The sequence below is a fragment of the Ictidomys tridecemlineatus genome, chromosome 13, assembly GCF_052094955.1.
Source record: "Ictidomys tridecemlineatus isolate mIctTri1 chromosome 13, mIctTri1.hap1, whole genome shotgun sequence".
NCBI lineage: Eukaryota > Metazoa > Chordata > Mammalia > Rodentia > Sciuridae > Ictidomys > Ictidomys tridecemlineatus.
The window spans coordinates 61,444,592-61,471,871 of record NC_135489.1 but is presented as its reverse complement, the minus strand read 5'-3'; the positions used below and the strand labels follow the sequence as shown (position 1 = coordinate 61,471,871).

At 37.8% G+C, this 27,280-nt stretch overlaps 1 pseudogene; it reads left to right on the top strand.

Moving 5' to 3' along the window:
- The first annotated feature begins 1,387 nt into the window (after positions 1 to 1,387).
- The window catches only part of LOC101955255 (phosphatidylinositol 4-kinase type 2-beta pseudogene), a 40,325-nt pseudogene continuing 14,432 nt past the window's right edge, over positions 1,388 to 27,280 (top strand).

Below are 27,280 nucleotides of genomic sequence, written 5' to 3'. Positions count from 1 at the left end.
TTAATTTCACCGGATACACGATTCTTGGTTGGAACCCATTTTCCTTCAGTGTGTGAAATATGTTATTCCAGGATCTTCTAGCTTTCAGAGTCTGTGTTGAGAGATCAGCTGTTATCCTGATTGGTTTACCCCTTCATTGTCTGATTTTGCTGTCGCATGTCTTCCTTGAAATTACAGATCATCTGTAGCATGTATATCCTGAACTCTCTCTCTGACATTCCCTCTGTTGCAGCTATTACCTCTTCTAAAGTTGAGTTGACCTGCATTGCTTGTTGTCCTTTCTTTCCTTGTCTTTTCATGCTGCTCACATTTCTTTCTGCTTGGTGAAACTGTTGTGTATATGAGATTTTCCCCCTAATTATTTATATTGCAATTGTATAGTTGAAAAATCTCCCTTGCAGGGCAGGTAGTGGCTGTGCTCCTCCTCTAATTGGGGTGATCTGTATACTGTGCTGGCAGGCCACTAGGCCTGCTCTGCCAGTTGATCGCAGGTCTGCCCACCCTGCAGGTGCAGGTGGCAGCTCTGCTCTGTTCCCACTCCAATTGTGGCGATGTGACTACCACCCCCTCGAGCCTGATCTGGATGCAGGCAGCTGCTCTGCTCTGCCCCTACTCCAATTGGAGTGACGTGTCTACCATACTGGCAGGCCTCTAGGCTTTTTCTGCTGGTGGGTCTCAGGTCTGCCTGACTCTGGCAGTAGGGGGAGTTGGGGGTCGAGAGTCCTTTGGTCCTTGCAGTCACGCCCACAGAGAGATTTTGAAGTATCCCGGTTGTTCACCCGTTGGGAGGGGCTGTTAGCAGAGCCCGGAGGGCATGGCCATGTGCTGGGCCATGCGGGGACCCTTCTAGCTGAGTCAAGCCACCGGGAGCTGCCTGAAGAGCGGGGCAGCTGTGTCTGCATGGCTAAGATCCAGGCGGTTTGTTTGGCTGTTCGCAGAGCGAGAGCAGGGCCTCCCGGGAGAGCCAGGATGTCGGGGGCGTCTGCCAGTTTGGGCAGCCACTCTGCTCCAGGCTGCTGCAGCTTGCAGAAGCTGCTGGTGGCCGCGGGATTGGACCTCTGTGCCCGCCGGGGTGGCCACCTGTAGAACCGGGTAGCTGCGGCCGCGTGGTTAGGAACCAGGCAGGTGAGGCAGCTGCTCCCAGAGCGAAAGCTAGGCCTCCCAGGGGAGCCCGGATAACAGAGGCCGACTGCCGGTTCGGGTGGGGTGGGCCAAGCCGCTCAGGGTGCCGGCCGCTTGCAAAGGTGGCTACTGGCTGCAGGACTTGACTTCTGCACCCGCCACGGGACCACATGTAGAGCCGGGTAGCTTCGGCCACGTGGTTAGGAACCGGGTGGGTGGGGCGGCTGCTCGCAGAGCAAAAGCTAAGCATCCCGGGGAAGCCCAGATGGTAGAGGCCGACTGCCGGTTCAGGCGGGGCGGGCCAAGCCGCTCTGGGTGTCGGCCGCTTGCAAAAGCGGCTGCTGGCTGCAGGACTTGTGTTCTGCACACGCCGCGGAGCCACCTGTAGAGCCGGGTAGCTGTGGCCTCGTGTTTAGGAACCGGATGGGTGGGGCAGCTGCTCGCAGAGGGAGAGCTAGGCCTCCCGGTAGAGCCGCTTGCCAGAGCGGCTGATGGATACGGTACTAGACCTTTGTGCCCGCGTGGCTGACCAAGATCCACTTCTCTGGAACAAACTGTCACTTCCAATAAACCTACCAGTTCACGGCAGCTCTCCTCTTAAAGGAATTATGCTAGAAGTTTCTCCATAGGTAGGCTGCAGCTGTTCCGATGGGTCTTTCTTATCTCGTTAAAGTGGAGACGTTGGAATCGCTGCTTCCTCGCCGGCTGCCATGTTGGATCCCCTTGTATCCTATTCATGTACCCCAAGAAGAGACTGCCAAAAATCACTTTCATTGATAGGGGTTGCCAAGCTGCCAAAAAACTACGAGTTTTCTGAAATCTCAGCAAACATCTTTTCACCCAATCTTGACGATACTCTCAGGTAATGATCAGTACACAAATGCCACTTGGCTCATCAAATTTCATTCTTTTAGGTTAAACCGTTCGTTTGCAGTAACCATTTTCATTTTTAGGTATCACTCTGTTTTCTCTTATATGGATACATGTAGTTGGAACTCTAAATCAAACACGGTTTGTGCTAGCTCTTTAAAACTTGGCACAATAAACTAGTTCCAAGTTCCATCTCTATGGTTTGTTTCCTATTGATGTAGCCCCAATCAGAGAATGATGAAAATCACTTTCATTGAAAGGGGTTGCCAAGCTTTTGAAAAACTACGAGTTTCCTTAAATCTAAGCAAACATTTTTTCAAGTAATCCTGATGATACTTTCAGGTAATGATCAGTACACCAATTCCACTTGGCTCACCAAATTTTGTTCTTCTAGGTTAAATCGTTCGTTTGCAGTAACCATTTTCATTTTTAGGTATCACTCTGTTTTCTCCTATATAGATATATGTAGTTGGAAGTCAGAATCAAACACAGTTTGTGCAAACACTTTGAAACTTGGCACAATAAAGTAGTTCCAAGTTCTGTCTCGATGGTTTGTTTCCTATTGATGTAGCCTCAAGAAGAGACTAATGAAAATCTCTTTCATTGAAAGGGGTTGCCGACCTTTCAAAAAACTACGAGTTTCCTGAAATGTCAGCAAAAATTTTTTTCACCAAATCTTGATGATACTTTCACGTAATGATCAGTACACAACTCCTTCTTGGCTCAACAAATTTTGTTCTTCTAGGTAAAACCGTTCGTTTGCAGTAATTGTTTTTATTTTTAGGTTTCACTCTGTCTTCTCCTATATGGATACATGTAATTGGAACTCTAAATCAAACATGATTTTTGCTAGCTCTTTGTAATTTGGCACAATAAAGTAGTTCAATATTATATCACTATGCTTTGTTTTCTATTGATGTAGCCCCAAGCAGAAACTGACGAATATCACTTTCATTGAAAGGGGTTACCAAGCTTCCAAAAAACTACGAGTTTTCTGAAATCTAAGCAAACATTTTCTCAAGCAATCTTAATGATACTTTCAAGTAATGATAAGTACACCAATCCTACTTGGCTCACCAAATTTTGTTCTTTTAGGTTAAACCGTTCGTTTGCAGTAACCATTTTCATTTTTAGGTTTCACTCTGTTTCCTCCTATATGAATACATGTAGTTGGAACTCTCAATAAAACACGGTTTGTGCTAGCTCTATGAAACTTGGCAAAATAAAGTAGTTCCCAGTTCTTTCTCTATGGTTTGTTTCGTATTGTTGTAGCCCAAAGCAGAGACTGATGAAAAAAACTTTTATTGAAAGCGGTAGCCAAGTTTCCAAAAAACTACGAGTTTCCTGAAATCTACCAAACATTTCTTTACTCAATCCTCATAATATGCTCATGTAATGATAAGTTCACCAATCCCACTTGGCTCACCAAATTTCGTTCTTCTAGGTTAAACTGTTCGTTTTCAGTAACCGTTATAAATTTTAGGTTTCACTCTGTTTTCTCCTATATGGATACATGTAGTTGGAACTCTCAGTCAAACACGGTTTGTGCTAGTTCTTTGATACTTGGCACCATAAATTAGTTTCAAGTTCGATCTCTATGGTTTGTTTCCTATTGATGTAGCCCCAGGCAGAGACTGAAGAAAATTACTTTCATTGAAAGAAGTTGCAAAGCATCCAAACACCTATAAGTTTCCTGAAATCTCATTAAATATTTTTTCACCCAATCTTGATGATACTTTCAGGTAATGATCAGTACACATATCCCACTTGGGCCACCATACTTCGTTCGTCTTGGTTAAACCGTTCGTTTGCAGTAATTGTTTTTTATTTTTAGGTTTCACTCTGTCTTCTATATGGATACATGTATTTGCAACTCTAAATAAAACAGGGTTTTTGCTAGCTATTTAAAATTTGGCACAATAAAGTAGTTCCATATTCTATCACTATGGTTTGTTTTCTATTGATGTAGCCCCAAGCAGAGACTGACGAAAATCACTTTCATTGAAAGGGGTTGCCTAGCTTCCAAAAAACTACGAGTTTTCTAAAATCCAAGCAAATATTTTTTTTAAGCAATCCTAATGATACTTCCAGGTAATTATCAGAACACCAATCCTACTTGGCTCACCAAATTTTGTTTTTTTAGGTTAAACAGTACCTTGGCAGTAACTGTTTTTATTTTCAGGTTTCACTCTGTTTCCTCCTATGTGAATACATGTAGTTGGAACCCTCAATTAAACACGGTTTGTGCTAGCTCTATGAAACTTGGCACAATAAAGTACTTCCCAGTTCCATTTATATGGATTGTTTTCTATTGATGTAGCCCCAAGCAGAGACTGACGTAAATCACTTTCATTGAAAGGGGTTGCCAAGCTTCCATAAAACTACGAGTTTCCTGAAATCTCAGCACACATTTTTTGATGCAATATTGATGATACTTTCAGGTAATGATCAGTACACAAATCCTACATGGCTCACCAAATTTCATTCTTCTAGGTTAATCCGAAAGTTAGCAGTAAACGCTTTTATTTTTAGGTTTCAGTCTGCTTTCTCCTATATAGATACATGTAGTTGGAACTCTCAATAAAACACGGTTTGTGCTAGTTCTTTGAAACTTGGAACAATAAAGATGTTCCAAAGTTCTCTCTCTATGATTTGTTTCCTATTGATCTAGCCCAAAGCAGAGACTGACGAAAATCACTTTCCTTGAAAGGGGTTGCCAAGCTTCCAAAAAACTACGAGTTTCCTGGAATCCAACCAAACATTTTTTTCAAGCAATCCTGATGATATTTTCAGGTAATTAAAAGTACCCCAATCCTACTTGGCTCACCAAATTTCGTTCTTCTAGGTTAAACAGTTCGTTTGCAGTAACCGTGTACATTTTTAGGTTTCACTCTGTTTTCTCCTATGTGGATACATGTAGTTGCAACTCTAAATCAAACACGGTTTCTGCTAGCTCTTTGAAACTTGGCACAATAAAGTAGTTACAACTTTTACCTCTACGGTTTGTTTCCTATTGATGTTGCTCCAGGAAGAGACTCACGAAAATCACTTTCATTGAAAGGGGTTGCCAAGCTTCCAAAAAACTACGAGTTTCTTGAAATCTCAGCAAACCTTTTTTCACCCAATCTTGATGATACTCTCAGGTAATGATCAGTACACCATTCCCACTTGGCTCACCAAATTTCGTTCTTCTAGGTTAAACCGTTCGTTTGCAGGAACTGTTTTCATTTTTAGGTTTCACTCTGTTTTCTCCTATATGGATAAATGTATTTGGAACTCTAAATCAAACACGGTTTTCGCTAGCTCTTTGAAACATGGCACAATAAAGATGTTCCATGTTCTATCTCTATTATTTGTTTCCTATTGATGTAGCCCCAAGCAGAGACTGACGAAAATCATTTTTATTGAAAGGGGTTGCCAAGCTTCCAAAAACTATGAGTATCCTGAAATCTCAGCAAACATTTTTAATGAAACCCTGATGATACTTTCAGGTAATGAAAAGTACACCAATTCCACTTGGCTCACCAAATTTCGTTCCTCTAGGTTAAACCATTCATTTGCGGTAACCGTTTTCAATTATAGGTTTCACTCTCTTTTCTCCTATGTGAATACATGTAGTTGGAACTCTAAATCAAACACGGTAATTTTTAGCTCTTTGAAACTTGGCATAATAAAGTAGTTAGAATTTCTATCTCTATTGTTTGTTTCCTATTGATGTAGCCCCAAGCAGAGACGGAGGAAAATCACTTTCAATGACAGGTATTCCCAAGCTTCCAAAAAACTACTAGTTTCATGAAATCTCAGCACACATTTATTTAAGCAATCCTGATGACACTTTCAGGTAATGATCAGTACACAAATCCTACTTGTCTTACCAAATTTTGTTCTTCTAGGTTAATACGTTCATTTGCAGTAACCGTTTTCATTTTTAGATTTCACTCTGTTTTCTCCTATACGGATACATATATTTGGAACTCTAAGTCAAACACGGTTTGTGCGAGCTCTGTGAAACTTTTCACAATAAAGTAGTTTCAAGTTCTATGTCTATTGTTTGTTTCCTATTTAAGCAATTCCAAGCAGAGACTTAGGAAAATCACTTTCATTGAAAGTGGTTGCCAAGGTTCCAAAAAACTACACAATTCCTGAAATCTCAGCAAACAATTTTTTCACCCAATCCTGATGACACTGTCATGTAATGATCAGTATGCAAATCCGAATTGGCTCACCAAATTTAGTTCTTCTAGGTTAAACTATTCATTTGCGGTAACCGTTTTCAGTTTTAGGTTTCACTTTGTTTTCTTCTATATGGATACATATATTTGGAACTCTAAGTCAAACATGGTTTGTGCTAGCTCTTTGAAACTTGGCAAAATAAAGTAGTTCCAAGATCTATCTCTATGGTTAGTTTCCTACTGATGTAGCCCTAAGCAGAGACTGATGAAAATCACTTTCATTGAAAGGGCTTGCCAGGCTTCCAAAAACTACGAATCTCCTGAACTCTCAGCAAAAGCTTTTTCACCCAATCTTGATGATACTTTCAGGTAATGATCAGTACACCAGTGCCACTTGGCTCACCTAATTTCGTTCTTCTAGGTCAAACCGTTCGTTTTCAGTAACCGTTTTCATTTTGAGGTTTCACTCTGTTTTCTCCTATATAAATAAATGTAGTTGGAACTCTAAATCAAACACGGTTTGTGCTAGCTCTTTGAAACTTGGCACAATACAGTAGTTCCAAGTTTTATCTCTATGGTTTGTTTCCTATTGATGTAGCCCTAAGCAGAGACTGGCGAAACTCACTTTCATTGAAAGGCGTTGCCGCATTTCCTTATAACTTCGTGTTTCCTGAATATTAGCAAACATTTTTTCACCCAATCTTCATGATACTTTCCGGTAATGATCAGTACACCTTTCCCAATTGGCTCAAGAAATTTTATTATTCTAGGTTAAATCGTTTGTTTGCAGTAATCATTTTCATTTTTAAGTTTCACTCTCTTTTCTCCTATCTGGATATTTGTATTTGGAAATCTAAATCCAACACGGTTTTTGCTAACTCTTTGAAACTTGGCACAATAAAGTAGTTCCAAAATCTATCTCTATGGTTTTTTTTTTATTGATGTAGCCCTAAGAAGAGATTGTCGAAAATCACTTTCATTGAAAGGTGTTGCCAAGCTTCAAACAAACTACGAGTTTCCTGAAATCTCAACAAATATTTTTTCACCCAATCTTGATGATACTTTCTGGTAATCAGCAGAACACAAATCCCACTAGGCTCACCAAATTTCGTTTGTCTAGGTTATACCATTCGTTTGCAGTAACCATTTTCATTTTTAGGTTTCACTCTGTTTTCTCCTATAAGAATACATGTATTTGGAACTCTAAATCAAACACGGTTTGTGCTAGCTCATTGAAAATTGGCACAATAAAGTATTTCTAAGTTCTCTCTGTTTAGTTTGTTTCCTATTGATATATCCCTAAGCAGAGACTGGCGAAAATCACTTTCATTGAAGGGGTTGCCAACTTCCAAAATACTACGAGTTTCCTGAAATCTAAGCAAACTTTTTTTCACCCTAACTTTATGTGACATTCAGGTAATCATCAGTACACTAATCCCACTTGGCTCAATAAATTTCGTTTTTCTAAGTTAAACCGTTCTTTTCCAGTAACCGTTTTCATTTTTAGGTTTCACTCTGTTTTCTTCTATAGGGATACATATATTTGAAACTCTAAATCAAACACGGTTTGTGCTTGCTCTTTGAAACGTGGCACAATAATGTAGTTCCAAGTTCTATCTCTATGGTTTGTTTCCTATTGATGTAGACCCAAGCAGAGACTGACGAAAATCACTTTCATTGAAAAAGGTTGCCAAGCTTCCAAAAAACTAAGAGTTTTCTGAAATCTCAGCAAACATTTTTTCACCCAATCATGATACTTTCAAATAATCATCAGTACTCCCATCCAACTTGACTCACCAAATTTCGTTCTTCTAAGTTAAACCGTTCATTTGCAGTAACCATTTTCATTTTTAGGTTTCACTTTATTTTCTCCTATATGGATACATGTATTTGGAATTCTAAATCAAACACGATTTGTGCTAGCTCTTTGCAACTTGGCACAATAAAGTAGTTCCAAGTTCTATCTCTATGGTTTGTTTTCTATTGGTGTAGCCCCAAGGAGAGACTGGCGAAAATCCCTTTCATTGAAAGGGGTTGCAAAGCTTCCAAAGAACTAAGAGTTTCCTGAAATCTCAGCAATCTTTTTTCACCCAATCTTCATGATACTTTCAGGTAATCATCAGTACACCAATCTGACTTGGTTCACAAAATTCACCAAATTTCGTTTTTCTAGGTTAAACCGTTCGTTTGTAGTAACTATTTTCATTTTTAGGTTTCACTCTGTTTTCTCCTACATGGATACATGTTGCTGGAACTATATATCAAACACGGTTTGTGCTAGCTGTTTGAAACTTGGCACAATAAAGTAGTTCCAAGTTCTATATCTAGGGTTTGTTTCCTATTGATGTAGCCCCAAGCAGAGACTGAGGAAAATCACTTTCATTGAATTCAGTTGCCAAGCTTCCATAAAAGTATGAGTTCCCTAAAATCTCAGCAAACATTTTTCCCCCAATCTTGATGATACTCTCAGGTAATTATCAGTACACCAATCGCACTTGGCTCACCAAATTTCGTTGTTCTAGGTTCAACCGTACATTTGCAGTATTCGTTTTTATTTTTAGGTTTCACTCTGTTTTCCCCTGTATGGATACATGAATTTGGAACTGTATATCAAACACGGTTTGTGCTAGCTCTTTGATACTTGGCATAATAAAGTAGTTCCAAGTTCTATCTCTATGGTTTGTTTTTTATTGATGTACTCCCAAGCAGATACTGGCGAAAATTACTTTCATTGAAAGAGGTTAACAAGCTTTTAAAAAACTATGGGTGTCCTGAAATCTCAGAAACCCTTTTTCACCCAATCTTGATGATAATTTCAGGTAGTCATCAGTACACCTGTTAGACCAGGATGCAAGAAAAGACCACTGACTCCAATTAAAATAAAATTAAAGCAAGCTTATTATTTCGACCGGCCAGGCTGCCTTTCTCTCCCAAATTGGTGGGAAGAAAACAGCAGGCCCACCTTTCCTACAGCCCAGCTTTATCGCCCAGAAAGTTACACAAAGTGGGGGAGGGGGGTTTACAAATAACAGAACTCTGACAAGCATCACACTAATGGTAGTTTACATTTTTTGCTGGCCCCAACATCAGAATTTATGAGGACTTTTACAGCCTCAGAGAGGGTCGTTGTCTGGCCAGGAAAGGCCAATATTTATGTCACTAAAATTTCAGAGAAGCCTGCTATCTGGTCAGAGAGCCAGGCATTGGTGATTTCAAGGCAGGGGCAGGCATTCCAAGCAGTTTCAGAATTTGCAGTAATTTATAGTAAAGCCGAAATTAGCTTTTCATGGCTTTGTGGCAAGATTGCTTCCAATTTTAATAAAAGATCAGGTTGGGTTGATCATCCTCCCCTTTTCTTATGTGTCCCTTTCAAATCTTTGATAGGGTAGGGGAAGAGCACGGAGGGAATTTTAATCCCTCAGGTAACAGTCTCCAAATTTTTAGAACTCACCCAAAACCGATCTCCCTGATTTTACCTGACTTAATTAATTACTTATATTGATAATGTATTTATTTTTGGCTCCATTGTTTTAAGAAGAGAAGTGTCACTTATTTTGGCTTCTTCTGAGCTGAGAGAGGGTGACGTGAGGGGGCATGGCATGGGGGACATGAGTTGCCTTTTAGAAGTCAGTTCGGTTTGTAGTCTGGTTTGGGAAGAACAGGTTGTAAAGTCATCTGGGAATGGTGCTTCTATGAGAGAAACAAAAACCATGAGTACTGAGTAAATGTTGCAGCAGCTGGAACGTGTCACTGTATAGAAGTTTCCTCACCAGGCTTTAACAATTATCAGTAAGCATAACATTTAACTTTTAGTGTTACAGATGTCCTTCCCCATAAGATACTGTTTAATAATTTAATGTCATCTGATCTTGCAAAATTTTTTTACTAGTATGAGCTCTGTGTCTAGTAGAGAAACCTTTAGTTCTGTTACTCAGGGCTAGATAATCATACTAGAAAACATGAAGCCTACCTGTGTAGGTTAGGAATAACTGTAGGCCTTAAACTAAAAACTTCTGTCTCTGGCAGCTCCTCTTGATACTCTCTTTTTATAGTTATCAGGCATTTCTGTCTGAGAATCCTTCTTTGTAGCCTCCAGTCTTACTTATTTTGGAAGGCTAACATAAAGTGTATACCTTAAATAATAATAATAATAATTATTATTATTATCATCATTATTATTATTTAAAATGCCCAGGAATGGCTGTATTTTGGTTTTAACTGTCTTTGCTAAGTGTTTAAGATGAAGCAGTCAAACTGACTTTTGTTTCTATCTATTGTTAATAGTCAGCTGAGCTTTAATGGGAGTCATTCCTGGGGAAACTTCTCAGTTCTGCTAGTGCCATTTGCGGGATGGGTCTAGGTCTTGCTTGACCATGTGGCTTCCCTCAGAAGCACCAGGGATGTCTCCCTTCTCTGATGACTCTCCTCTTTATAGCAAATAAACTGATTGGCTTTCTGTTCTCCAGTGGTCTCATTAGTCTCCCTGATCGGGAGGTTATGTGGCCCAGAGTTGCAAAGCTCTTTAGAGAAGTCCCCTGTTCCCTGGATTCAGACTGACTCAGAGGGCAAGAGCCAAATATTGGTTTTTCTGGCCCTTTTAATTTAAATTTAATTTTAAAACTTAATCTTAAACATCCAGTAAATAAATTTTAACAGCCTTATATTAAGAGTACTGGGCTTTAATGTCTATAACTTTATAATTATTTATCTTTTTATTAATTGGTATCTGTATTATCCTATCTGTCTTGTAGGTGATGGCTTATTATCTCAAACTAACACATGTTGTGTTCTTAAAGCAACACTTCTGTAAAATACTAACAGGGATTCTTTAGATCACTTATAAGGAAATTACAAAATAAAATTAACAAGAGTAAAAACACTTAGTTCGTGTAACAGCTACCCTGAATTTTTGGCTGAGTTATACATTATATCCCCTGTTTGAGATCCTAGTAATCTTGACAGAAAAAAACAACAAAAAAACATACTTTTGAACATAACTTTAAATGAACTAAAATCTGGCCTACTGCTTTCATAGTCATTCTTACATGTAGTAAGATGGGACACAGAGCCTCATCTCAGGTAAGGCAGGGCTCTTTATAAATCTTAAGTGTTTTAGTTCTAAAGCTGATATTTGTATTTTTAAATATCATTTTACAAAGTTTACATAAATTGTTTGAGGTCACATGAACATTAGCTAACACCATATGATATCACATTTAAAACATGAATTAAAGAAAGGCTGAAAGTTTTTAACCTTTACATAGATTAGGCTCTCATTAACTTAAAAATACATTTAAATTGTTCCCCAATGTAAGAAGTAACAAAACTTTACATATCTTATTGATAACAGGTAAATAACTCCCCAATATATTTTTTACCATACAACTTCCAAAAACCAGCTTGATATAATGCTCTTTCAAAGTTTCTACCTTACAGACTTGTATACCTGGAAGATATGAGCACATTAATAGCATCACAATTACATTGATGTTTCTACATTAACCAAGTTTAGCTTTTAAAGAAATGGCAGTACAGTGCTCTAAAATAACAGTTCTTATTTAACCAGTCGTTTAATTTTTATGGTTACTTGCTCTAGAAAAAAGTAAAACTTAATAAACACAATGTTATGGGTAAACTTATGTTTTAAGAAATTTTTGTCTCTTTAACACATGACTGATTTTTACAATCTTATACAGATTTTAGTACAAACTTATACAGACCTTAGTAAATCAATCAGACATCCAACAAAAGTACTAGTGAGTAATCCGATATCAAATTTACTTTACTTATTTATCAAAATATTAGACAAATGGATGGAACAGTTTAAACCATTTTTTGTTGAAGGAAAAGTCCTAGAACCAAGGCATATTAGACATTTTATAGACATTAATATTTTATGAGGTTTTTGAACACCTAGAAAAACTTGTAAGCTTAAATTTTAAAGACATTTATTTTTATCTGTTTATCCAATTTAAATTGAACCATTTAAATCACATGAATTAAAGATCTTTGGATCCATTTTTTTAAATTTGTTTTTATGAGCGCTCCTTATATATGTTAATTTGTATATCATATATATGATATACGGACATATGTATATATAGACATACAACACATAACAAAAGTGTGCACACATAACAATAATAAAGGCCTTAGTAGCTTTTTGCAGGTGAAATCTCCATTGCAATGTTTCAAAAACTCCACAGTTGGTCAAAGATAGCACTGATCAGAAAAACATTAACCTAGGTCTGTAGGGTCAAAATCATGAGCTCAAAAAAATACAGAATCTAAGGAAAAAAACAAGAGTCCTAGTAAAAATGACTGGCCAGTAATTAGTAAATACCATACAATTTACTTTTTTTTTCCTTAGGTCTCAGATCAGTCTCCTACTGAGCTTGCAGGCTTCTTTCATTTGTATTTCAACCTAAGTCCTGGCTGAGGTCTGGAAGGAGCTGGGGAAAACTGCTATTCTGAGCAGACACCTCAGGCCTAAGGCATTTTAGCTATAAGTCATAATTTTCAGGTTCGAATGTTGAAAATTATGATACAAGTTTAAGATACAATTCATAAAATTTTATATCTTTACAACTTGTTTTGTCAACAGATACCATACTATGATTTACTATCCTTGTCCAAATTAATGCACTGGTACACACAATAACATTTTCCCAAGCTACCCAATTCAAAATTGGTGAAGGAAAGACTGAATGATTGGGAAGTTACTTGCCAACTTGGAAGTAGAGTTCTTTAGTTTTCCATCCTAAGTATTTAAGTTGTCTGGCATGAATTATCTGAAATCATAAACTAAACAATTACCTAAACCCAACTTTTAACTGCAGCATTGTGCACTGCATCAAAAACCCATTCAGATACCAGATTGTTACAATAAAACATACTCTTTTAGACACACATTCAGCCAAGATCATTCCTAAGAAACAATTTATAATATCAACACACTATTGCACATGTCTTAAAGGGTCAGAAACAAAGACACAGGACAGACAGAGAGGAGCTCCAGACTATGGCTGACAGACAGAAACCTTTAAAACAGAGCTGATAAGAGAAAAATCTCCTACACAAGTGGCCTCATAGATGTTCCCACAAGGGAACCAGATGTTTTCACAGAGGGGCAACCTGAAATATAAAATCAAGGGTCTCCATGGTGACTTTACTGCATTAAGTGTCTCCTTTTTCTTTTTCTCTTTTCAAGAAGATAGAGGTGGCATAATCTTTACTTTGCAGGGAAAGAAGGAGGGAATCCCCGAAGCAACAGGGCTTAGACAGCTGCTGGGAGTCCCTCAGTCCCTCCTATTACTTACAGGATTTCACCCCAAGCACACTCCATCTCCTAACATTTCAGTAGTCAGCTCTCAAAAAGTTCCGGGGGGGGGGGATATCAAAATTTGTAACTGAAAGTTTGGTTCCTGACCTTAGAGCCAATTAATGCCAATTTAATAATGAGAACAGGGTTTTGAGAAAAAGAAAAAGGGAGGTTTATTGCTTTGCTAACAAACGAGAAACACCGGGGACTCTGCCCAAAGGTTGCGACTCTCTTGATCTGGAGGGACAAGGGGTTTTAAAGGAGTCTCACTTGTTAACCTGAAAGATACTCAGTTCTTAGGTCCCCAGCAGGCATTGCCCTCTGCACTGGAGGTGCTTCAAGCATCCAGCTAGGGGTTTTTCTCCTCCTGCTTAACAAAGAGGGATAAAGTTCACCACAGTTTCTTAAAAGACAGTCCAAAGGGATGTCAGGCTTCCTTGCTTTATTACCCATATTCACATCCAATATGTTTAAGTTTTCACCACAGAAATCACACAACAAAATGCACAAAAACAAACAAAAACAAACAAACCAAAAAAACATGTAGAACACAGAACAAAAACAAGAAAACAGAAACCCAGCACCGAAACAGAAAAACAGAGGAGCAATGCAACATCTTGCTAAAGCTCCAGGGTAGGAGTGCGTGCGTGCCTGTTGGCACCTCTCTACCCGTTCAGAGGAATTCCCTACAGAACAGAACAGAAGACAGAACGATTTCTCCTTACTGTCTGGACAGGAGTATATGTGAGCCTCGCCAGGCCACCTCTCTGTCATCAGAACAGAAGTCCCTTAACCGGATATCAGAGTTATAAAGGCGCCACTTACCTATTGAGGCCTCCTCCACCAGGTGCTTGCTAATAGTTTTAGTGCAGCAGTTCACTGCAGGGTTCCGGGGAATGAAGGCTCACCCGAGGCCTTGTAACGTCTCAAGTTGCGCACCCCCTAGAGTGGCTGTCCAGCCCGGAGCCCTGGAGCCAAGGCTAGCTTCAAAATTTCCAGCAGTCTGGACTTGTGGTCTGGTCGGGAAGGGTCATCTAGCTGGGGAACACCAAAATGTTAGACCAGGACGCAAGAAAAGACCACTGACTTCAATTAAAATCAAATTAAAGCAAGCTTATTATTTCGACCAGCCGGGCTACCTTTCCCTCCAAGAACGGCGGGAACAAAACAGCAGCCCCATCTTTCCTACAGCCCAGCTTTATAGCCCATAAAGTTACACAAAGGACGGGGGGTTACAGATAACAGAACTCTGACAAGCATCACACTAATGGTAGTTTACATTTTTTGCTGGCCCCAACATCAGAATTTATGAGGACCATTACAGCATCAGAGATGGTCGTTCTCTGGCCAGGAAAGGCCAATATTTATGAGGTGTCACTAAAGTTTCAGAGACGGCTGCTATCTGGTCAGAGAGCCAGGCATGGTTGAGTTCAAAGCACGGGCAGGCATTCCAAGCAGTTTCAGAATTTGCAGTAATTTATACTAAAGCCGAAATTCGCTTTTCAATGAATTGTGGTAAGATGGCTTCCAATTTTAATAAAAGATCAGGTTGGGATTATAACACCAATCCCACATGACTAAACAAATTTCGTTCTTCTAGGTTAAACCTTTCGTTTGCAGTAATTGTTTCCATTTTTAGGTTTAACTCTGTTTTCTCCTATTTGGATACATATAGTTAGAACTCTAAAACAAACACAGTTTGTCCTAGCTCTATGAAACTTGGCACAACAAAGTAGTTCCAACTTCTATCTCTATGGTTTGTTTCCTACTGATGTAGCCCCAAAAAGTGACTGACGAAAATTACTTTCATTGAAAGGGGTTGCCAAGCTTCCAAAAAACTACCAGTTTCCTGATTTCTCAACAAACATTTTTTCACCAATCTTGATAATACTCTCAGGTAATGGTCAGTACACCAATCCCACTTGGCTCAAAAATTTCGTTCTACTAGGTTAAACCTTTCGTTTGCAGTAACCGTTTTCATTTTTAGGTTTCACTCTGTTTTTTCCTATATGGATACATGTAGTTAGAACTCTAAAACAAACACGGTTTGTGCTAGCTCTTTGAAACTTGGCATGATAAAGTAGTTCCAAATTCTATCTCTATGGTTTGTTTTCTTTTGATGTAGCCCCAAGCAGAGACTGAAGAATGTCACTTTCATTGAAAAAGATTGCCAAGCTTCCAAAACACTACGAGTTTCCTAAAATCTCAGCAAACATGTTTTCACCCAATCTTGATGATACTTTCAGGTAATCATCAGTACATCAATCCCACTAGGCTCACCAAATTTCGTTCTTCTATGTTAAACCTTTGGTTTGAAGTAACCATTTTCATTTTTAGGTTTCACTCTGTTTTCTACATTATGGACACATGTACTTGGAACTCTAAATCAAACACGGTTTGTGCTAGCTCTTTGAAACGTGGCACAATAAAGTAGTTCCAAGTTCTATTTCTATGGTTTGTTTTCTATTGATGTAGCCCCAAGCAGCGACTGAAGAAAATCACTTTCATTGAAAAAGTTGCAAAAATTCCACAAAACTAAAAATTTCCTGAAATCTCAGCAAATATTTTTTTACCCAATCTTGATGATACTTTCAGGAAATGATCAGTACACCAATCCCACTTGGCACACAAAATTTCGGGCTTCTAGGGTAAACCCTATGTTTGCAGTAACCATTTTCAATTTTAGGTTTTACTCTTTTTTCTCCTATATGGATACATATAGTTGGAACTCTAAATCAAACACGGTTTGTGCTAGCTCTTTGAAACTTGGCACAATTAAGTAGTTCCAAGATCTAACTCAATGGTTTGTTTCCTATTGATGTAGCCCCAAGCCAAAACTGAGGAAAATCACTTTCATTGAAAGGGGTTGCCAAGCTTCCAAAAAACTACGAGTTTCCTGAAATCTCAGAAAATATTTTATCACCCAATCTTCATGATACTTTCAGGTAATGATCAGTACACCAATCCCACTTGGCTCACCAAATTTCGCTCTTCTAGGTTAAACCGTTCATTTGTAGTAGCCCTTTCATTTTTGGGTTTCACTCTGTTTTCTCCTTTACGAATACATGTACTTGGAACCCTATATAAAACACGGTTTATGCTAGCTCTTTGAAATTCTTCTTAATAAAGTAGTTCCAAGTTCTGTGTCTATGTTTTGTTTTCAATTAAAGTAGCCCTAATCAGAGACTGGCGAGAATCACTTTCATTGAATGGGGATGCCAAACTTCTAAAAAACTACGAGGTTCCTGAAATCTCAGGAAACATTTTGTCACCCAATCTTGTTGATACTCTCAGGTAATGATAAGTACACCAATCCCACTTGGCTCACCAAATTTTATTCTTCTATGTTAAACCATTCTCTTGCAGTAACCGTTTTCAATTTTATGTTTCACTCTGTTTTTTCCTATATGGATACATGTATTTGGAACTCTAAATCAAACAGGGTTTGTGCTAGCTCTTTGAACCTTGGCACAATATGGTAGTTCCAAGTTTTATCTGTATGGTTTGTTTCCTATTGATGTAGCCTAAAGCAGAGACTGAGGAAAATCACTTTCACTGAAAGGGGTTGCCAAGGGTTCAAAAAACTACGAGTTTCATAAAATTTCAGCAAACCTTATTTCACCCAATCTTGATGATACTTTCACGTAATAATCACTACACCAATCCCACTTGGCTCACCAAATTTCTTTCTTCTAGGTTAAACCGTTCGTTTACAGTAACCATTTCATTTTTCGGTTTCACTCCCTTTTCGCCTATATGGATACATGGATTTTGAAGCCTAATTCAAACACGGTTTGTGCTAGGTCTTTGAAACTTCGCAAAATAAAGTAGTTCTAAGTTCTATCTCTATGGTTTTTTTTCCTATTGATGTAGCTGTAAGCAGAGTCTGGCAAAAATCACTTTCATTGAAAGGGGTTGCCAAGCTTCCAAAAAACTACGAGTTGCCTGAAATCTCAGCAAATATTTTTTCACCCAATCTTGTTTTTTAATTGTTGGTCGTTCAAAACAATCCATCTTTCTTGATATATCAAATTTCAAAGTTTGATTCAAAAGAATTATGAACTCCCATTTTTACCCCGTATTCAGATTGCTGAATCACATCAGTTATATCAATTACATTTTCATTGATTTACATATTGCCATTCTAGTGTATGATGAATTCTGCTCTCTATCATATTCTCTGCAATCTCCCCTCCTCTCCTCTCCCTTCACCTCTTCTAGCTCAACAGCCTCTGCTGTAAAACATTTCTTCCACTTGTATTATTCTTCTCTTACCCCTCACTTCCTCTTGTATGTAATTTTGTATAACCCTGAGGATCACCAACCAATCTTGATTATACTTTCAGGTAATTATCAGTACATAATTCCCACTTGGCTCACCAAATTTCTTTCTTCTATGTTAAACCGTTTGTTTGCAGTAACCGTTTCATTTTTAGGTTTCAATCTGTTTTCTCCTATATGGATACTTGTAGTTGCAACTCTAAATCAAACACGGTTTGTGCTAGCTCTTTGAAATTGGCACAATAAAGTGGTTCCAAGTTACATCTCTATGGTTTGTTTTCTATTGATGTAGCCCCCAAAAAAGACTGGTGAAAATCGCTTTCATTGAAAGGGGTTGCCAACCTTCCAAAAAAGTACGAGTTTCCTGAAATCTCAGCAAACATTTCTTCACCCAAACTTGATGATACTTTCGCTTAATTATCAGAACAAAAAATTCACTTTGCTCAACACATTTTGTTCTTCTAGGTTAAACCGTTCATTTTCAGTAATCGTTTTCATTTTAAGTTTTCACTCTGTTTTCTCCTATATGGATACATATAGTTGGAACTCTAAATAAACACGGTTTTTGTTACCTCTTTGAAACTTCACAGAATAAATTGTTTCCTGTTATATCTCTATGGTTTGTTTCCTATTGATGTAGTGCTTAGCAGAGACTGGAGAAAATAAATTTAATTGAAAGGTTGCCAAGCTTCCAAAAAAGTACGAGTTTCCTCACATCTCAGCAACCACTTTTCCAACCAATCTTGATGATACTTTCAAGTATCGATCAGTACACCAATCCCACTTGTTTCACCAAATTTCGTTATTCTAGGTTAAACCGTTTGTTTCCAGTATCCGTTTTCATTTTTAGTTTTCACTCTGTTTTCTCCTCTATGGATACTTGTAGCTGGAACTCTAAATGAAACACGGTTTCTGCTAGCTCTTTTAAACTTTACACAATAAAGTAGTTCCAAGTTCTATCTCTATGGATTGTTTCCTGTTGATTTAGCCCTAAGCAGAGACTGGCGAAAATCACTTTCATTTAAAGGGGTTGCCAACATTCCAAAACCTACGAGTTTACTGAAATCACATCAAACATTTTTTCATCCAATATTGATGATACTTTAAGGTAATGATCAGTACACCAATCCCACTTGGCTCAACAAATTTCGTTCTTCTAGGTTAAGCCATTCATTTGAAGTAACTGTTTTCATTTCTAGGTTTCACTCTGTTTTCTTCTATATGAATACATGTAGATAGAACTCTAAATGAAACACGGTTTGTGCTAGCTCTCCGAAACGTGACACAACAAAGGAGTTCCAGGTTCTATCTCTATGGTTTTTTTTTTTTTCTATTCATGTAGCCCTAAGCAGAGACTGGATAAAATCACATTAATTGAAAAGGGTTCCCAAGCTTCCAAAAAATACGATTTTTCTGAAATCTCAGCAAACATTTTTTCCACCCAATATTGATGATACTTTCAGGTAATGATCAGTACACTAATCTAACTTGTCTCACCAAATTTTGATCTTCTAGGTTAAACCGTTCGTTTGCAGTGACTCCTTTCATTTTTAGGTTCCACTCTGTTTTCTCCTATATGGATACATGTAGTTGGAACCCTAAATCAAACACAGTTTGTGCTACCTCTTTGAAACTTGACACAGAAAAGTAGTTCCAAGTTCTATCTCTATGGTTTTTTTCCTATTGATGTAATGCTACGCAGAGACTGAAGAAAATCATATTCATCGAAAGTGGTTGCCAAGCTTCCAAAAACTACGGGTTTCCTGAAATCTCAGAAAATATTTTTTCACCCAATCTTGATGATACTTTCAAGTAATGATCCATAATTCATTCCCACTAGGCTCATCAAATTTCATTCTTCCAGGTTAAACTGTTCGTTTGTAGTAACCGTTTTCATTTTTAGGTTTCACTCTGTTTTCACCTATATGGATAAATGTTTTTGGAAATCGAAATTAAACACTGTTTGTGCTAGCTCTTTGAAACTTGAAACAATAAAGTAGTTCCAAGTTCTATCTCTATGGGTTTTTTTTCCTATTCATGTAGCCATAAGAAGAGACTGGAGAAAATCACTTTCATTGAAAGTGATTGCCAAGCTTCGAAAAAACTACGGGTTTTCTGAAATCTCAGCAAACATTTTTTTTACCCAATCTTGATGATACTTTCAGGTTATGATCAGTACAAAAATCTCACTTTGTTCAACAAATTTCATTCTTCTAGGTTAAACCGTTCATTTGCAGTAACCCTTTTCATGTTTAGGTTTTACTCGGTTTTCTCCTTTATGGATACATGTAGTTGGAACTCTAAATCAAACACAGTTTGTGCTATCTCTTTGAAACTTGACACAATAAAGTAGTTCCAAGTTCTATCTCTTATGGTTGTTTACTATTTATGTAGCCCTAAGCAGAGACTGGAAAAAATTACTTTCATTGAAAGGTGTTGCCAAGCTTTCAAAAAACTACGAGTTTCTTGAAATCTCAGCAAACCTTTTTTTTACCCAATCTCGATGACACTTTCAGGTAATGATCAGTACACCAATCCCACTTGGCTCACCAAATTTTATTCTTCTAGGTTAAACCGTTCGTTTGCTGCTTCAGTCTGGCTGGGCACAACTCAGGAGCCACTAGTCAAAAGAAACTAACTTTATTTTTAGAACTACAAACGCCAAGCAAGCAGCTCCTCAGGAAAAAACCCTCAGAGCCCATCTGCCACCACTGGCTTCCACAAGCCTCTCACCCACACAAGCCTCTCCACTTTTCACAATCCTCCTGTTCTTGAGGCCAATTGGCTGGGTCGCATGGGGGGAGCCAAAAGTCCCCCAATGAGCAGCTCCAATTTCTGAAAAGGCAGGAAAACAGCCTAATGAGCAGCTTCGTGGAGGAGCCAATCAACTGGATGATGCTGGGGCCACTCTGAGCCAATCATCAGCTGGCAGTCTGAAGGGGCGGTAAACCGCCCAATGAACATCACTGCAGAGTAGCCAGTCAGTTAGATGTTGCTGGGGCTGCTGTGAGCCAATCATCACCTGGCAGTCTGAAGGGCAGGGAAACAGCCCAATGAACATCACAGCAAAGGATCCAATCAGCTAGATATTGCTGGGGCCTCTCTGAGCCAATCATCACCTGGCAACTGGAAGTTTGCTGGCCGCTGGAATTTTGCTGGGGCCCCTTTGGCTGTGGCTCTCAACATCTCCCCCCCTCTCTGTTTAAATAACAAGCATGTGGCTTAGGGACCGTGCCTGCCTTAGGTTGTTCAATACTACATATGGTCCTTATCCATCTTTGGATTAGCTGACCTCAGGGCGTCAGCCTTCTGTCTTAGGTTGGTACCATTGTAATTGGATCTTACCCATCATTGACTACGGACCAGTATACAGCAACACCTGTAGAGAGGTACCAGTAAGGGGGTGAGGTTCTTTGCCTCACCTCTGTTGGCCCCCAAATTTTAGCTGAACGATCATGACAAGAAGAAGGAAGGAAGATATACCAAGCCAATTGATGGCTCTTGTTGGAAAAATTGTACCACCGATGAAATCATCATAAAAATACCCCAACACTACCACAAGTCGCTGCACCAACAGATAGTTCGCAATGCATAAAAGTGAGTTCACAATGCATACAAGTGACACATAGTCTAGGCAAGTTCTGCAAGCAGTTCAGTGATGGCTATTGCAGAATTTGTAGATTAGTTTTATCTTTGTCTTCACCGGCACTAGGATGAAGATAGGAATTTTGGCAATAATGGCTAAAGAAAAAATTATGTAACATTCCAGAAGGCACTAAAAGAAAACAATTTTCTGAACAATTTACATTATCTTCACCAGCACTGGGATGAAGATAGGAATTCTGGCAATAATGGCTAAAGAAAAAATTGTGTAACATTCCAGAAGGCACTAAAAGAAAATAATTTTCTTAACAATTTACATTATCTTCACTGGCACTGGGATGAAGATAGGAATTCTGGCAATAATGGCTAAAGAAAAAATTGTGTAACATTCCAGAAGGCACTAAAATAAAACAATTTTCTTAACAATTTACATTATCTTGAAGAGAATTATTAAATATAATGAAAAGGAAAGGTGAAAGTAAACAAACAGATCTGTTAACCTCCTTTTTTGTTTACATATTAAAACAATTCTTAACAGTTATTTACCCAATTTAAATTAAACCATTTAAATTACGTGAATAAAAAAAATATTTGGATCCATATTTTCATGAGCGCTCATCATATATGATATATGGACATACGTACATTCAAACATATAACACAAAACACAAGTGTGCACACATAATACAACACATAACATAATAGTAAAGGTCTTATAACTTTTTACAGGTGAAATCTCCATTGCAATGTTTAAAAACTCTATAGTCAAAAAAATAGGACTGATCTGCAAAACATTAACCGAGGTCTCAAAAAACAAAATAGAACTTCATGATATGGGAAAGGGCAATAATAAAACAGATATTGAAAAAAGCATCCTGGTTGTGTTGCAGATGTAAGGGTAGTCAAATTGGAGTTTTGGATATCAGCTGTTATGGATTTGAGCCAAATCATCTTCTTTTTGGTCTGTAGAAATAGCTTTAGTTAATCTCTCTGGAATCCAAATTGGCTGCTGTTCTCCCTGTGGAAACACACAAACAGACCCCCAACTCCAGACAATCACTGAGTCAGGACCTTTCCATTGTCCTGTTAGAATATCTTTCCAAAGTGCCTTAGGCTTATGTACATTTTTTGGACACATATGCCTTTCTGCAGCACTAAGTCCTGATGAATCCAAATTTAAAAAGTTTAGAGTAAAAAGCGTTATTTTAAGTTTATCTTTGGGGAATATATACCCCTTCCCAATTCCATCTTTTTGCTTTAATAAGTACATTTTAATAGTTTGATGAGCTCTTTCAACTATGCCTTGTCCCTGTGGATTGTATGGGATTCCTGTTATATGAGTAATGCCAAATGATGAGCAAAATTGTTTAAAAGAGGTAGAAGTATAACCAGGGGCATTATCTGTTTTTAACTCTTTTGGAATGCCCACAGTGGCAAAATTTTGTAAGCAATGAGCTATAACATCTTTAGTTTTTTCTCCAGCATGAAGGGAGCCCATCAAAAATCCAGAAGAAGTATCAACTGTAACATGCAAATATTTTAATTTTCCAAATTCTGGCAAGTGTGTTACATCCATCTGCCAAATATGGTTAGGTATCAATCCTCTAGGATTGACTCCAAGATTAACTTGTGGTAAAAAGATCACACAATTTTGACATTGTTTTATTATTTGTCTAGCTTGTTTCTTAGTTATTTTAAAACGCATTTGTAAAGTATTAGCATTGACATGGAACCTTTTATGAAAATTTATAGCTTCTTCTAGTGTAGAGAAAATATGTATGTCATATGTAGTTTTATCTGCTAAATCATTGCCCAAAGTAAGGGCTCCAGGCAATCCTGTATGTGCCCTGATATGTCCTATAAATAATGGATCTTTTCTGTCCCAGATTAAACTTTGTATAGTGGAAAACAAAGAGAAAACAGTAGAAGAAGGGGAAATCCTACCAGCATCTTCAAGGGATACTATAGCATTAACTATATACTGACTATCAGAAAATAAATTAAAATTCAGAATCTTTAAACATCACAAAAGCTTGTATACTGCATTAAGCTCAACCTTTTGAGCTGATTGTTTGGGTACTAAAAATGTAAAAGTTTGATCAGGTGTAACTATTGCTGCTGTACCATTATTTGACCCATCAGTGAATATATTTGGAGCATTCATGATAGGTGTTTTTCTTGTTATTTTTGGAAAAATTACAGGATGCAATGACCAAAAAGACAATAAAGGATTAGATGGTAAGTGGTTATCAAAGGAAACATTAGATTTGCACATGATTATTGCCCAAGTATTTAACTCATTAGCTAATTCATCAATTTGATTCATAGTATATGGAGTAATAATTTTATTGGGAGAAATTCCAAACACTCCCTTTGCTGTTTTTATTCCTTTGAGTATTAATTGTCCTACAGTCTCAGGATACCTAGTAAGAATAGTGTTAGGAGAATAAGATAAATGTATCCATAATAATGGACCTTCTTGCCAAAATACTCCTGTAGGAATATTTTTTGTTTGTAGTACAATAAATAATAAAGGCAAACATATATCAATTCTATCCAAATGCATATTTTCCATATATGTTTCAATGATTTTTAATGCCTTTCTTGCTTCAGGCATTAACATTCGGCATGAATTTGGATCTGATGGACCTTTTAGGATATCAAATAAAGGTCCCAATTCTCCTGTTGGAATACCTAGATAAGGCCTTATCCAATATATGTCTCCTAATAACTTTTGAAAGTCATTAAGTGATTTGAGTTGATCTATTCATATTTGAATTTTTGATGGACCATGGTTGAGGATAATAGAACTCCTAAATAATTAATTGGAAAATTTAATTGTACTTTATCTATTGCTATCTCTAGATTATAATTTTTTAATAAGTTTGTAAGTGTGGCATAACATTCTAGCAATGTGTTTTTAGCTTTGTGTGCTAATAATACATCACCCATATAGTGAAATATTTGTAGCTCAGGATTTTGATTTCTAAGTGGCAGGATTACTTTGTTAACATAAATTTGACACATAGTTGGGCTATTAGCCATCCCTTAAGGGAGTACTTTCCATTCATATCTCTGATCAGGACCTTCATGATTTAGTGCAGGGATAGTAAATGCAAAACGTGGACTATCCTCAGGATGAATTGGAATTGAAAAAAAAATCTTTAATATCTATAACTAAAACATAACAAGTTTTTGGCAAAGCAGACAATTGAGGAATCCCCGATTGAGCAGGTCCCATAATGACCATTTCATTATTAATGGCTTTTAAATCTTGCAATAATCTCCATTTACCAGATATATTTTTGATGACAAAAATGGAAGTATTATGGGGAGATACAGAAGGTTGTATATGTCCTTCTGCTAATTGTTGTTTGACCAGATCATGGGCTACTTGTATCTTTTCTTTAGTCAAGGGTCACTGAGGAACCCATACTGGTCTTTCTGATTTCCATGTAATTTTTATTGTCTCAGTGGCCCTTTGTGAAAATCCAACCCATATCTGTCTGTTCCTTGATCTATTTGTATTGGTGCTGCTATACCTTGTTCTTGTTTTTCTAATCTTTTTCCTTTCCTAAAACCTTGTCTAGCCATAATAGTGGGTGCATTTTGATTGATGTTATTTGTTAATGTCAAACCTAATTGATCTAGGACATCTCGTCACCATAAATTTACGGGAAGATGATCCAATACATATGGCTGTATAGTTCCTTCACATCCTTCAGGATCCTTCCAATCTAATACCATTGCACTTCTATCGGGATTAGTCACCACTCCTAGGCCTCGAAGCATTTGAGTAGCTTGTTGTAATGGCCAATGTTTTGGATATTCTAGACAAGAGATGATGCTAAGGTCTGCACCTGTATCCAGTAGCCCATTAAATTCATGTCCTTGAATATTTAGTTTTAGCATGGGGCGAAAATCTAAATTTAAAAAAAGCATAGCCCAATCTACACCTGTGGAGCCTAATCCCTTGGAAACTCTTTCTACACTGTGACTGGAAAATTTATCATGTAGGCTTGGTATTATTAATAAATGTGCTATTCTATCTCCTGGTGAAATTACCGATATACCCTTTGGAGAACTGGCTATAATTTTTATTTCACCTTCATAATCGGGATCAATTACCCCAGGACTTATCAAAAGTCCTTTTAGAGTAGAAGAGCTGCGTCCCAATAATAAATCTACTGTTCCTTTGGGAAGAGGTCCTTTCACCCCTGTGGGAATGATTTGAGCTCCCATCTCTGGAGTTAGTACTGATCTGGCGGAGGCACAGATGTCCAACCCTGCACTCCCTGTGGTTTGTCTGATGAGGGATCTGATGTCCTGATCACTACCCTAATGGGGTTGTTGGGGTTGCTGGGTTCCTCCAGTGCTCTGTATATTTGTGGTTTGGGGCCCCGGAGCATTGGGGCCCCCTGTCCATTTTTTGGCAACGGAGCCCGATGCCTTTGTCCACAATATTGTGGATAAACACCTTGTCCTTGTTCGTTTTTTGATAATGGAGTGCCCTCTATGGTGGTTTGAGAATGGCATTCATTAGCCCAATGTAATGGAGTACCCTCTATGGTGGTTTGAGAACGGCATTCATTAGCCCAATGTCTCCCTCTATGGCATCGTGGGCAAATACTCGGTATTCTACTACTTTGATACCTAGTTTTGTTAAACCCTCCTCCTATGGGGCAATTCCTTTTAAAATTTCCTGTTTGTTTACAATTGTAGCGTTCGTTTGCAGTAACAGTTTGAATTTTAGGTTTCACTCTGTTTTCTTTTCTAAAGATAGATGAATATGGAACTCTAAATCCAACATGTTTGTAGTAGCTCTTTGAAACTTGACAAAATAAAGTAGTTTTCAGTTTTGTCACTATGTTTTGTTTTCTCTTGAGGTAGCCCTATGCAGAGACTGGCAAAAAACACTTTCATCAAAAGGGGTTGCCAATCTTCTAAAAAACTAAGAGTTTTCTGAAATCTCCGCAAGTACTTTTTCACCCAATCTTGATGATTTTTGGTTTTAATGATCAGTACACCAATCCCAGTTGCCTCACCAATTTTCGTTCTTCTAGGTTAAAGTGTTTGTTTGCAGTAACAGTTTGAAATTTTAGGTTTCACTCTGTTTTCTCCTACATAGATAGATGAATATGGAACTCTAAATCCAACATGGTTTTTAGTAGCTCTTTGAAACTTGACAATATAATGTAGTTCTCAGTTTTATCTCTATAGTTTGTTTCTTCTTGAAGTAGCCCTAAGCAGAGACTGGTGAAAAACACTTTCATCTGAAGGGTTTTCCAAGCTTTCAAAACACTACGAGTTTTCTGAAATCTCCGCACATACATTTTGACCAATTTTGATAATTCTTTGTTGTCATGATCAGTACACCAATCCCACTTGGCTCACCAATTTTTGATCTCCTAGGTTTCATTTACAGTAAATGTTTGAATTTTTATCATTCACTTTGTTTTCTCCTATGTAGAAGATGAATATGGAACTCTACATTCAACATGGTTTGTAGTAGCTCTTTGAAACTTGACAAAATAAAGTAGTTCTCAATTTATTCTCTATAATTTTTTCCTCTCGAAGGAGCCCTTAGCAGAGACTGGTGAAAAACACTTAAATCGAAAGGGTTGCCAAGCTTCCAAAAAACTACGAGTTTATTGATATATCAGCAAATATCTTTTCACTCGATCTTGATGTTACTTGTTGTAATGATCAGTACACCAATCCCACTTGGCTCACCAATTTTAGTTTTTTTTTTTTTACATTGAAGCATTCGTTTGCAGTAACTGTTTGAATTTTTTGGTTTCACTACGTTTTCTCCTATATAGAAGATAAATATGGAACTCTAAATCTAACTTGGTTTGTAGTACCTCTTTAAAACTTGATAAAATTGAGTAGTTCTCAGTTTTGTGTCTAT